Source organism: Polypterus senegalus, chromosome 14, assembly GCF_016835505.1.
Source record: "Polypterus senegalus isolate Bchr_013 chromosome 14, ASM1683550v1, whole genome shotgun sequence".
NCBI classification, from domain to species: Eukaryota; Metazoa; Chordata; class Cladistia; order Polypteriformes; family Polypteridae; genus Polypterus; species Polypterus senegalus.
The window spans coordinates 79,114,806-79,124,717 of record NC_053167.1 but is presented as its reverse complement, the minus strand read 5'-3'; the positions used below and the strand labels follow the sequence as shown (position 1 = coordinate 79,124,717).

Genomic DNA, 9,912 nt, shown 5'->3' with positions numbered 1-9,912 from the left:
TGTCCATTCCAGGAAGCATTGGGCACGAGTGAGAAACAATCCTTGGACGAGGCCTCAGCTCATCGCAAGGTGAATACAAGCACACACATACACTAGCGTCATTTTAGCGGCACCAAATCCCCAAATCTGCATATCTTTGGAAGGAAACCGGAGCACAGTGTGGAATACAAGCAGGAAATACCAGCAACATAACTCCCTGCGAGACAGCAGTGCTATCGCTCCGCCACCGTGACACCCCCATGTGTGTAATTATTCCCCCCATGTGTGTAATTATTCCCCCCATGTGTGTAATTATTAACAGTATTCATTATTTAAACGAAATTATATGTAAAATGTAACATACACACTTTAATGCATTTCATCATGAAAGTGGTATCAAGTACAAATCTAAAGATTCTAAATGTGCAGAGAGTTGGAATATCATACATGTCATGTGTTCTGTGTGGCGATCAATTGCTGCTTGCCGCTGCTGTCAGGTTCAAGAAGCTCGTAGCGATTAAAAAATGGGATGATGTTTACGATGGTCTGCATTAATGATAAAGTAAACTAAGAGGTTAAAGTGGACATTTCGAGATTAAAGCCGAAATTTCCACTTTAATCACAAAATACACGTTTTCACCGTGTCCTTTATTTTTTTCTCAGTGACTCAAATACAACGCTATACATTATGTTGCTGTTGTTAAGTTGCAAAAAAAAAAAAAAAAGACGGCACAAAAGATGGTTTGTGAGACTTTTAAAGTGTATCATGTCATTACGATCAGGAATATGCAACGCTTAAATATAAAAGCACCACAAATGCATCTGTATGTCGGCATTTTGTTTCACGTCATCGAAGCATTCATCCCGTTGGATCTGCATAGAGGCTTTCTCTCACATGTAGATAGTAAACAGAGACACTGACGTCACGCGCCCCCCGACTTTTTGCTGGTACTGCAACTCACTCACGCATCTCGCTAATTTCTGAGGACATGCTCAGAGGACGCGTGAAATGAACGCTGGGAACGCGTGGCAGCCATGATGCGGGCGCGTACGCGTTCTGAGCGTGAAGAATAAATGAGCCCTTAGGCCGGAGTTATACTTCACGCGACGCGACGCATGCTGCTGCGGACGCTCCTGCTACGCAAGCGTTGTAGTGTTTATACTTGCGCGCGTTCTTTACGTAAATCTGGAGGAATCCACCAGGTGGCAGTGTGAGATATTATCACGGTGAGAACATGTTCGGCTTCTCTGTGTTGTGAATTGCCTAGAACACCTATTAAATTCCGATAACACCTTACCGCAATATCTCTGAAAAGGATGTTTATTGATTAAATCCATAAATCCAGGGATGTATGTGTCCATTCCAGGAAGCACTGGGCACGAGTGAGACACAGTCCCTTGACGAGGCCTCAGCTCATCGAAGGTGAATACAAGCACACACATACACTAGCGTCATTTTAGCGGCACCAAATCCCCAAATCTGCATATCTTTGGAAGGAAACCGGAGCACAGTGTGGAATACCAGCAACATAACTCCCTGCGAGACAGCAGTGCTATCGCTCCGCCACCGTGACACCCCCATGTGTGTAATTATTCCCCCATGTGTGTATTTATTAACAGTATTCATTATTTAAACGAAATTATATGTAAAATGTAACATACACATTTTAATGCATTTCATCATGAAAGTGATATCAAGTATAAATCTAAAGATTCTAAATGTGCAGAGAGTTGGAATATCATACATTTAATTTGTTCTGTTTGGCGATCTATTGCTGCTTTCGCTGCAGAAGAAAATGCCGACATACAGATGCATTCGTGGTGCTTTTATATTCAAGCGTCGCATATTCCCGATCGTAATGACACGATACATTTTAAAAGTCTCACATACCATCTTTTGTGCCATCTATTTTTTATTGTTTTACTTTACCTGCTGTCAGGTCCAAGAAGCTCGTAGCGATTAAAAACTGGGATGACGTTTGTGACCGTCTGCTTTAATGATAAAGTAAACTACGAGGTTAAAGTGGAAATTTCGAGATTAAAGCCGAAATTTCCACTTTAATCACAAAGTACACGTTTTCACTGTGTCCTTTATTTTTTTCTCAGTGGCTCAAATATAACGCTATACATTATGTTGCTGTTGTTAAGTTGCAAAAATTAAAAAGTAAAAAAGACATATATAAATGACACGATACATTTTAAAAGTCTCACATACCATCTTTTGTCTATTTTTTTTTTGCAACTTCACATCGGCAACATAATGTATAGCGCTGTATTTGAGCCATTCATCAAACAGCAAAGTCGCACATCGATCCCGAAGGATCTCCATAGAGGCTTGCTGTCACATGTAGATAGTAAACAGAGACTCTGATGTCACGTTCCGACTTTTAGCACACTGCGCCCCCCGACTTTTTGCTGGTACTGCAACTCGCGCACACGTCGCGTTAATTTCTGAGGACCTGCTCAGGGGACGCGTGAAAAGAACGCTGGAAACGCGTGGCAGCCATGATGCGGGCGCGTACGCGTTCTGAGCGTGAAGTATAAATGAGCCCTTAGTGTACAAAGTGTTTACAATTCTACTAAAACTATTCATTTTAGTGGTGTCTTTGGCAAGAAAATTCTGCTGTGTGATATTAGAATATTCCTGTATGTACAGTATGCAGACTTCTCTATCATAAACCTTAACCTACATTACTAATAATGTGACTAGCAGAACATGCAAGGTCATGCACCTTCCACATTACACAAAAACAACAAGTAAAATGATAGCCACGTAACGACCCACTTAATTTAGGGATTTAGGGGGTGGCAAGCTGCACTAATTCTCTCACTCAATTCTCTGCAGACCATCCACGGGAAATCCTGCTAGGTTCCAACGCCATTGATGATGTCACATCCAGTACCGGAGCCATTGATGACATCACTTTCGGTACTGGCACCATTGAAGATGTCACTTCCGGTCCCAAAGATGTCACTTCCAGGTCTGGTGCTAATGATGACGTCACTTCCGCTCCCAGTGACATAACTTCCTGTACTGGCCTTTAAAGCCGCCATCTTGCCTCCATACCATCAGTTCTGTTTTGGAATCTGACTTGTGAACATCTCACAAATATTTTACCTTATGCAACCAGGGCACATTATATGGGTGGCTGCCCCAAACCTTTTTGTCATTCTTGTGACAAGTGAAAATGTATAAGCCACAATAACATAGAAAACACTATATGCACTGCACTCCTCAGAATTATAAATGGACATATTAAAAATAGAAGTCAGTCAGTCTCCATTTTAATATGGGCAATCACCTTCAAGCCCCATTGCTAAACTAATAAGTTCAGGTTGGATATGCGCACACAGACCCAAGAGTATAGAGAACATTGCAGGGTCAGTTGGGTCCAGCTCCTTATTCTACAATTGTTCATAGTACAATAATTAATATTTTTCCAGATTGGTAATTACATTAAATATATGATAGAAAAACAGAAAACAAATTGCTTAAGAAGACAACAGTAGGGTTTTTATAAATATTTAAATGATAAGTTAAATACCTGATTTTATTAACCTGATTTTATTATTTTGCACAACATCTGGTATACATACATATATACAGTATATTAAAGGAGAATATATTCTCATGCACATTCACATAGGGGACAGCTTTAGCACTCCGGTGATTGCAATTTCACTTTGCTCCATGGGTTGGTGTGGTATTTTAATGCCTTTTCTCTTCCTCCCTGTGTAGACCGGATGACTGACAGCTGTAACATCTCTGATATCACTTCCAGTGTCTGTCCGTCTGGACCCACCTATTCCTAGTTGGAAGGTTATATGACCAGAAGTTTGGCAATTTTGAAATCGATTCACTTTAGAACCCCTGCTTATTTTTTTAAGCTGTACTACATTTCAATTATACGGCGTCACCAGGTGATGCCCCTACTCTTTACTGTGGTCTGTCTAATCACTTACAATATATACTGTATACAGATATGTAATGACACCACAAAAAGGTTTGGGGCAGCCGGTACCCGTATACTTAAAAATTGGCTGGAAAAATGGCATAACAGTGGTCTTTAGAGGTTTAATTCAAGATAGAACTGACTCAGTAGACAAAACATGGTGGTTTTAAAGCCGACAGTGGAAGTGATGTCACCGGGAAAGGTGCTGTCATCTGGCCCGGAAGTGACGTAATTGGGCCCACGTGGAATTTCCCGTGGTTGGTCTCCAGGGGAAAAAGAGAAAGGATCAGTGCATTCTGCTATCCCCTGGTCTGGAATCGAATTACCCTCTTTTGAGCCCTTTAGCTGCCTCCCATGCACGTGTATGTGACAATATATAAATATAAATTATTCTTTAAAGTCATAGCAGTGCATAAATACTTAAATACTAGAGTATGCAATCTCAGGGCTACCTAAAGTCTTTAGTCCTATGTGTTACTCCTATAATATCCTATTGATTGAAGAGTCAGAAGGTGAATTAGAGGCCAGAATTAAGAGTCAAATGTAAGGAAAGTGAGAGATGGATGTGTTTTGTGCAGTGCTGTGGTGGGAAATTGCCAGCTATCCCACCTGGCGGAGAGTATGAACAACCTGCTTTGGCAGAACTGAGTTTCCTTTTGCTTATTTTGTATTTTTGACACCTCTTTTGCTCATCCCATCTGTATCTTGTGTGCATTCAGATAATGGAGGACAGCAAATTAAGGTGTAAACATCACATATACACTAGCATAAAGGCAGATACAGTGGATTTTTTTTTATTAATTAACTTTGTCGTTGACCAAAGGAACACACTAATGAAATATTGGGGCACCAACCAGGTTGATCCTTTTAATAAGTGCCAAGTCCAAAAAAATAGCAGACGTTAAATGACGCAAATAAGAAGAATAGAAAAAGGTAATATCACCAGGTAGGGCTGGTAGATGAATCAAGGCTCTATAGAGAGGTCCTGCAGTCTGCTCTTCTCAAAAACAGTCAACTCCTGCCATGAGCATCTCGGTTTTATTGTTGCTGGACCAGAAGCAGTGGAGTCAGTTGCCCTTATAAGGTGGTTTCTCTGTGCTGTGGGTGACAAAGAGACGTACCATCAGTGACAGCCCCCTTGTGTCCTCGCAATATTAGTGCTTATCTCTGATGAGCCAAGAAGGTGGCATTCTGATGCTCATGCATGACACTTGTAGTTTCTGAATGCTTGGTTCATGTTGCGGTGGCTTTCTCATTAGTAGTTCAAATGAGGTCAAGTCGGATAGCATTTCAGGAGGGTTGATCTGGATCACCTTTCATTTTCTAACAACTAATTTCTAGATTTTGAGGTCTAAATCCTGCAATCTATATTCAACAATGCATACGCAGAATTCTTCAGAACTGATGAAGATAGGTTACATTGTGAAAACAAGTTTTTTGATTCAGCAATGTTTGATTAGGATTTTAAATGGTCTCAATATTTCTGCCCTGAAGCAGGATTTCATAGATTTCCTTTGTATAAAACTGTACCCTTTACATGTGAATATTGCAAGATGCTATTCCTATTATGAATTATAAAGTAATAAATCACAGATATTGTTTTGAGGTGTAGAAAATGTTTCAAGTAAGGTTAGTAAGGATCACTTCCATTATGACATTATAAATATAATGCCCACAATACATACTGTTCTTTAAATTCTGGATTAAATGAATTTATGTGCTTATTATTATAAATGTGAAATGTTCTCATTATCACAAGTCTCTGTAGTTTTCTCTAGTTTACCCTGTTTGCTAGGCGACTGCTTGGGTTTCTGCTCAACTGTCAAATCCAATACTCTTCATATCGCAATATTACATAATTTACAAAAACAAAACCAGTTTTCTTTTCAGCAGAAGCCAAAGGGAACTGGTGACACTGATGTTCTTGTTCACTAACTGACCCAGAATAGGGCAGCTTGGAGATTAGCCTACACTGGGAATGCATATGTTAAATTCAGCACAATTCGACCTTTTTAAATGATGTGAAATTAGATCTATTCCAGGGAATTCACCGGAGATTTACAGTATATTCATAAAGCTTTGGTAATACATACTAGAAAGAGTGAGAACATGATGAGAAAGTGTGTATTTGGGACTTTGAATCACAGCTTTAAATTTTTGATATCTGTTGGGATTTTTCTTTATGCATAGATATATTTATATATATAAATGCTGACTTTCCAGTAAGTACGTTATGGTTCCTAATCTGGCTATTAGTAAGGCATTCAGAAACAGCAGTCAGTTCTATTTATGCAACTTCAAACATTACACTGGGGCATTCAGACTGAATTTTTGAGGAAACTACATAATGCTTTTATGTAGATCATTTTTGACAAGCTTGAATTTCAGCCAACACAGATAAAAAGAGAACATTGTCTGCTAAACTGGGAACAATTGTATTCTCCTATCTTAAACCCCATCTGAAAGTAATTTATAAGTACAATGTGGTTTCTAATTGGTAGTTGAAAAATACTTATGAACATTTTATAACTATTTTAGAAGATCGCAATGATCCATTTTCCTATAAAAACATGATTTTCTAAAAGAAGTTCATAAATGTCTGTTTTTTCCTTTAGCTTGCAATAACTTGACAAGCATTTAACAAACATACTTGTGAAAGGTAATTTCAAAAGCAGTTTTTGCCAGATGACTGTTTCCAAAAGCTCTATCATGTTTCACTCAAAATGAGCAAATGTGTTCACATTGAGAATGTGGCAGTTTTGCTCAAATTGTGTAATACACAGCAATCGTGCAAGTGTACAGGAATGTGTACTTGAAACAGACGATTGGGCATAAAAAGAAGCATTACACAGTTTCATTCGCTGTTAAATGATTTCAACAACGCATAAAGTTTAAAAACAGAATATTCTCTCCCTACCCCCAGTCTCTGTAAATTAATTTAACCATTTTTAAATGCCTTGTACTTATGTCCCGCTTAATGAGATCCAGGAAAGTCAAATTAAGTAATGTATGACTAATGTGCTGATACGGTTACAGAAGGTGGAGCTCTCATTGAGGAACATGGCACTTTAACTGCTAGGAATTATTTCACTACATGGTGTGTTTGACTTGAAACACTGACAGCGTTACCACTTTGGCCAAAAAGCATTATAAACACAGTGCTCAGGGGCAGTACATTGTGACTGAGAATTAACTTAAGTAATTCGAATAAGAGAAAAATCAAAAGCCATGAACCAATGAAGAGTCTAGTAAGTCCCTATAAGACCATAGTTTGCCAACAGCAATATATTCTCTGCCTCATTTTGTACATGTAACAATACTTAATAACCTTAACTATGTATGTTTTGGAAGGCATGACAGCACAGTGGTCAGTCATTGCAAAATTGTTTCCTGCGCTGTCCTAATGTAGCCACTTTGGCCTCTGGTTTCTAATAACATAGGATTAAACAGATTAAGGAAAATGCACTGAAATGAAATACACTGAAGATAACTATTAAAATGAGGCAACTTTCCCATATCGGGATACAAAAATCACAACAGAAACACCCGTGTTAATTAGGGCATGCACTTTATAAGTGGAAGTGTATCAACATAAGAGAGTGCACTCTTTCATTTCAATGAAAAAGAAAAGAATACCACAGACAGCACCTGCCGTTTATTCATCCTTCCTGTTTCTTTGGTAGCTAGGACTACAGCGTCTGTATTTATCAAACATCTTAGAGTAGGAAAACAGTCCTAAGTGGCACAAAAATGTCAAAATGATGTAAATTTGTTCCGACTCTTGGGAGCAGGAGTAAAAACGTTTAATCATTTTAACTAATTTAGGAAACTACTCCTGACTTAACCCAAATTTAGGAGAACTCACAAGCTATCTTAAGTTCCTAAGAGCTACCAGAAGATGGCGTTCAGGCAGAGATGCAGAGATTGGCATGCATATCAAGAGAAAGGCTGAAAGTTTTGGAAATGTTGGGCAATAATGAACATTAAAAAAGATATCAATTTGACAGAATAATATTTACAACAAATCTTGTACATTACGTGACAGATCCATCTACGCAGAGAAGCCAGGTATGTCATCTGAAATGAAAGTGGTGGTAACATTAAACTTTTTGACCCAAGGGAAACTGCAGCTCTGGAATAGCGATGATTTGGATATATCATAAACAACCTTTTCCTTCATTTTGTACTAAGCTTTGAAAACCCTTACAATGCGTGAGGTAATAAGATATATACTTTTCCTCACGACTCCATGTGAGATAATGTTAAAGCTAGCTGCATTCATCAAATCAGCATGCACATAAAGATCATTGCCCCACTTTTGGATAGGCCAACATACAGTCTGTGAACTGCAAACAATATTACAATATCAACACACAGGTGCTCAATGATACAAACTGTATTGTAGTAGCTAGCATATAACCCTGAAGATAAGTGAGGCTGGATGGGTGATTGACAGCAAAATGTCACATCGTGCAGCACCGTAAGATAATCAGGAACACTGAAAGAGAGAACGCCACTCCAGACACCATACAACAATACCGGTGGCTAGTTTCACTAACTGTTACTTTACAAATCATATCCCATTAGCATAACAGCTAGAAGGTGATTCTTCTGAAAATATGGCTGTTGGTCATTTATTGTTAAATATACATTATGTGTCTGTTATTGGGCTTAACTCTCATTCATTGTGTGTGTTTCAGTCTTTCCATCTCAGTGTTTGTTACGAAGCTGCACAATCATGTGTAGTTTAGTGCAGTATGCTACCTTATTATGTTTTCCATCCTCTTCTTCTCCTCCTCCTCCTTAGCGTTAGTATCAGAAAACTACAAAATGTCATCATGATTGGCAATTTGTATCTCAGGATGGCATAAAATTGTGCTGCACCTTCCTGGGAGTGGGAGTGGGTAACTGCTTCTCATGTTCTACTCTGAGGTAGAATAACATTCTTGTTCAAGTCAAACTTTTAGTGCAATTTCTAGGAGTCATTCTGAGACGCTTGATAAATATGGGCACAGAACTTGTCATTACTTTGTTATGAAGAAAGATTTACCTTAAAAAATCTTCTGGTTTAAAAATGGAGAAAAGCATGAGTGTAAATACTCACTGTTTGAGTATGTACAATGTTTGAGTCTTGTGGAGCAGCCCACTTTGGAAGATACTTCTACTTGCATTAAAGTGAGCAGATTGTTTGCTTTCTTTTCTGTTACAGATGAGATGGCACCTTTTGGGATTTGCCTTTGTATGCATCTACAAGTAGCTGTTACGATACAAAAAGAACTCCACAACAAAGAAAAACAGTTGGGGACCATCCCTGTATAACATCCAATGGACAATAATTGTAAAAAAGCAATATTTTTGATCAAAATACTTTTACCATAGTTGACAAAGGTACATGAGAAAAGGTGGCGCTTTATTCAGTGGAAAAAATGGCTGACGGAAATGAGTTGGCAGAAGATGATGTCATAGCTGTCAGACGGAAGTGACATCATCATTGGGAGCCGGAAGTAATGTGATGCCAGAAGTGACGTCATCGAGGTGGAGCCAGAAGTGATACCATGTCGCAGACACTGGATGTGACGTCATCATCAGGAGTCAGGAAAACGCAATTGATGATTGGAAGCCATCTTGGGAACCCGAAAGTATGGAAGGTAAGTTATATTTGTTCTTTTTGTCTGGCGAAAAAAAGACAGAGGCATTAGTACCGTATATCAACCCCTTGTCTCGCGATATTTCACTCACCTCCGGGCTTGTTGACTGCCTCCTAAGCACACGTGTATGACACTATGTAAGGCCAGAAATTCTAATTAGCTCAGTATATATAACAGTATATATATATAAGTTAGTTTATTTAGTTTATTTGCACTTTAGTTTTATGGACTTTTGACCATTTCTATTTTAGAGTTAATGTTTTTAACTTTTGTTAGTTTTTACTTTTCAGGTTAGTTTTTATTTTAGCTTAAAGGTTGGCTGTTTAGTGACA

At 38.6% G+C, this 9,912-nt stretch overlaps 1 protein-coding gene across 1 annotated transcript in view; it reads right to left on the bottom strand.

Moving 5' to 3' along the window:
* Positions 1-9,339: 9,339 nt before the first annotated feature.
* Positions 9,340-9,912, bottom strand: part of mettl11b (methyltransferase like 11B) — a 45,083-nt gene continuing 44,510 nt past the window's right edge. The window contains exon 5 of the mRNA XM_039735570.1: positions 9,340-9,604. The gene's annotated coding sequence lies outside the window, so the exon portion shown is untranslated. The remainder of the gene's footprint in view (positions 9,605-9,912) is intronic.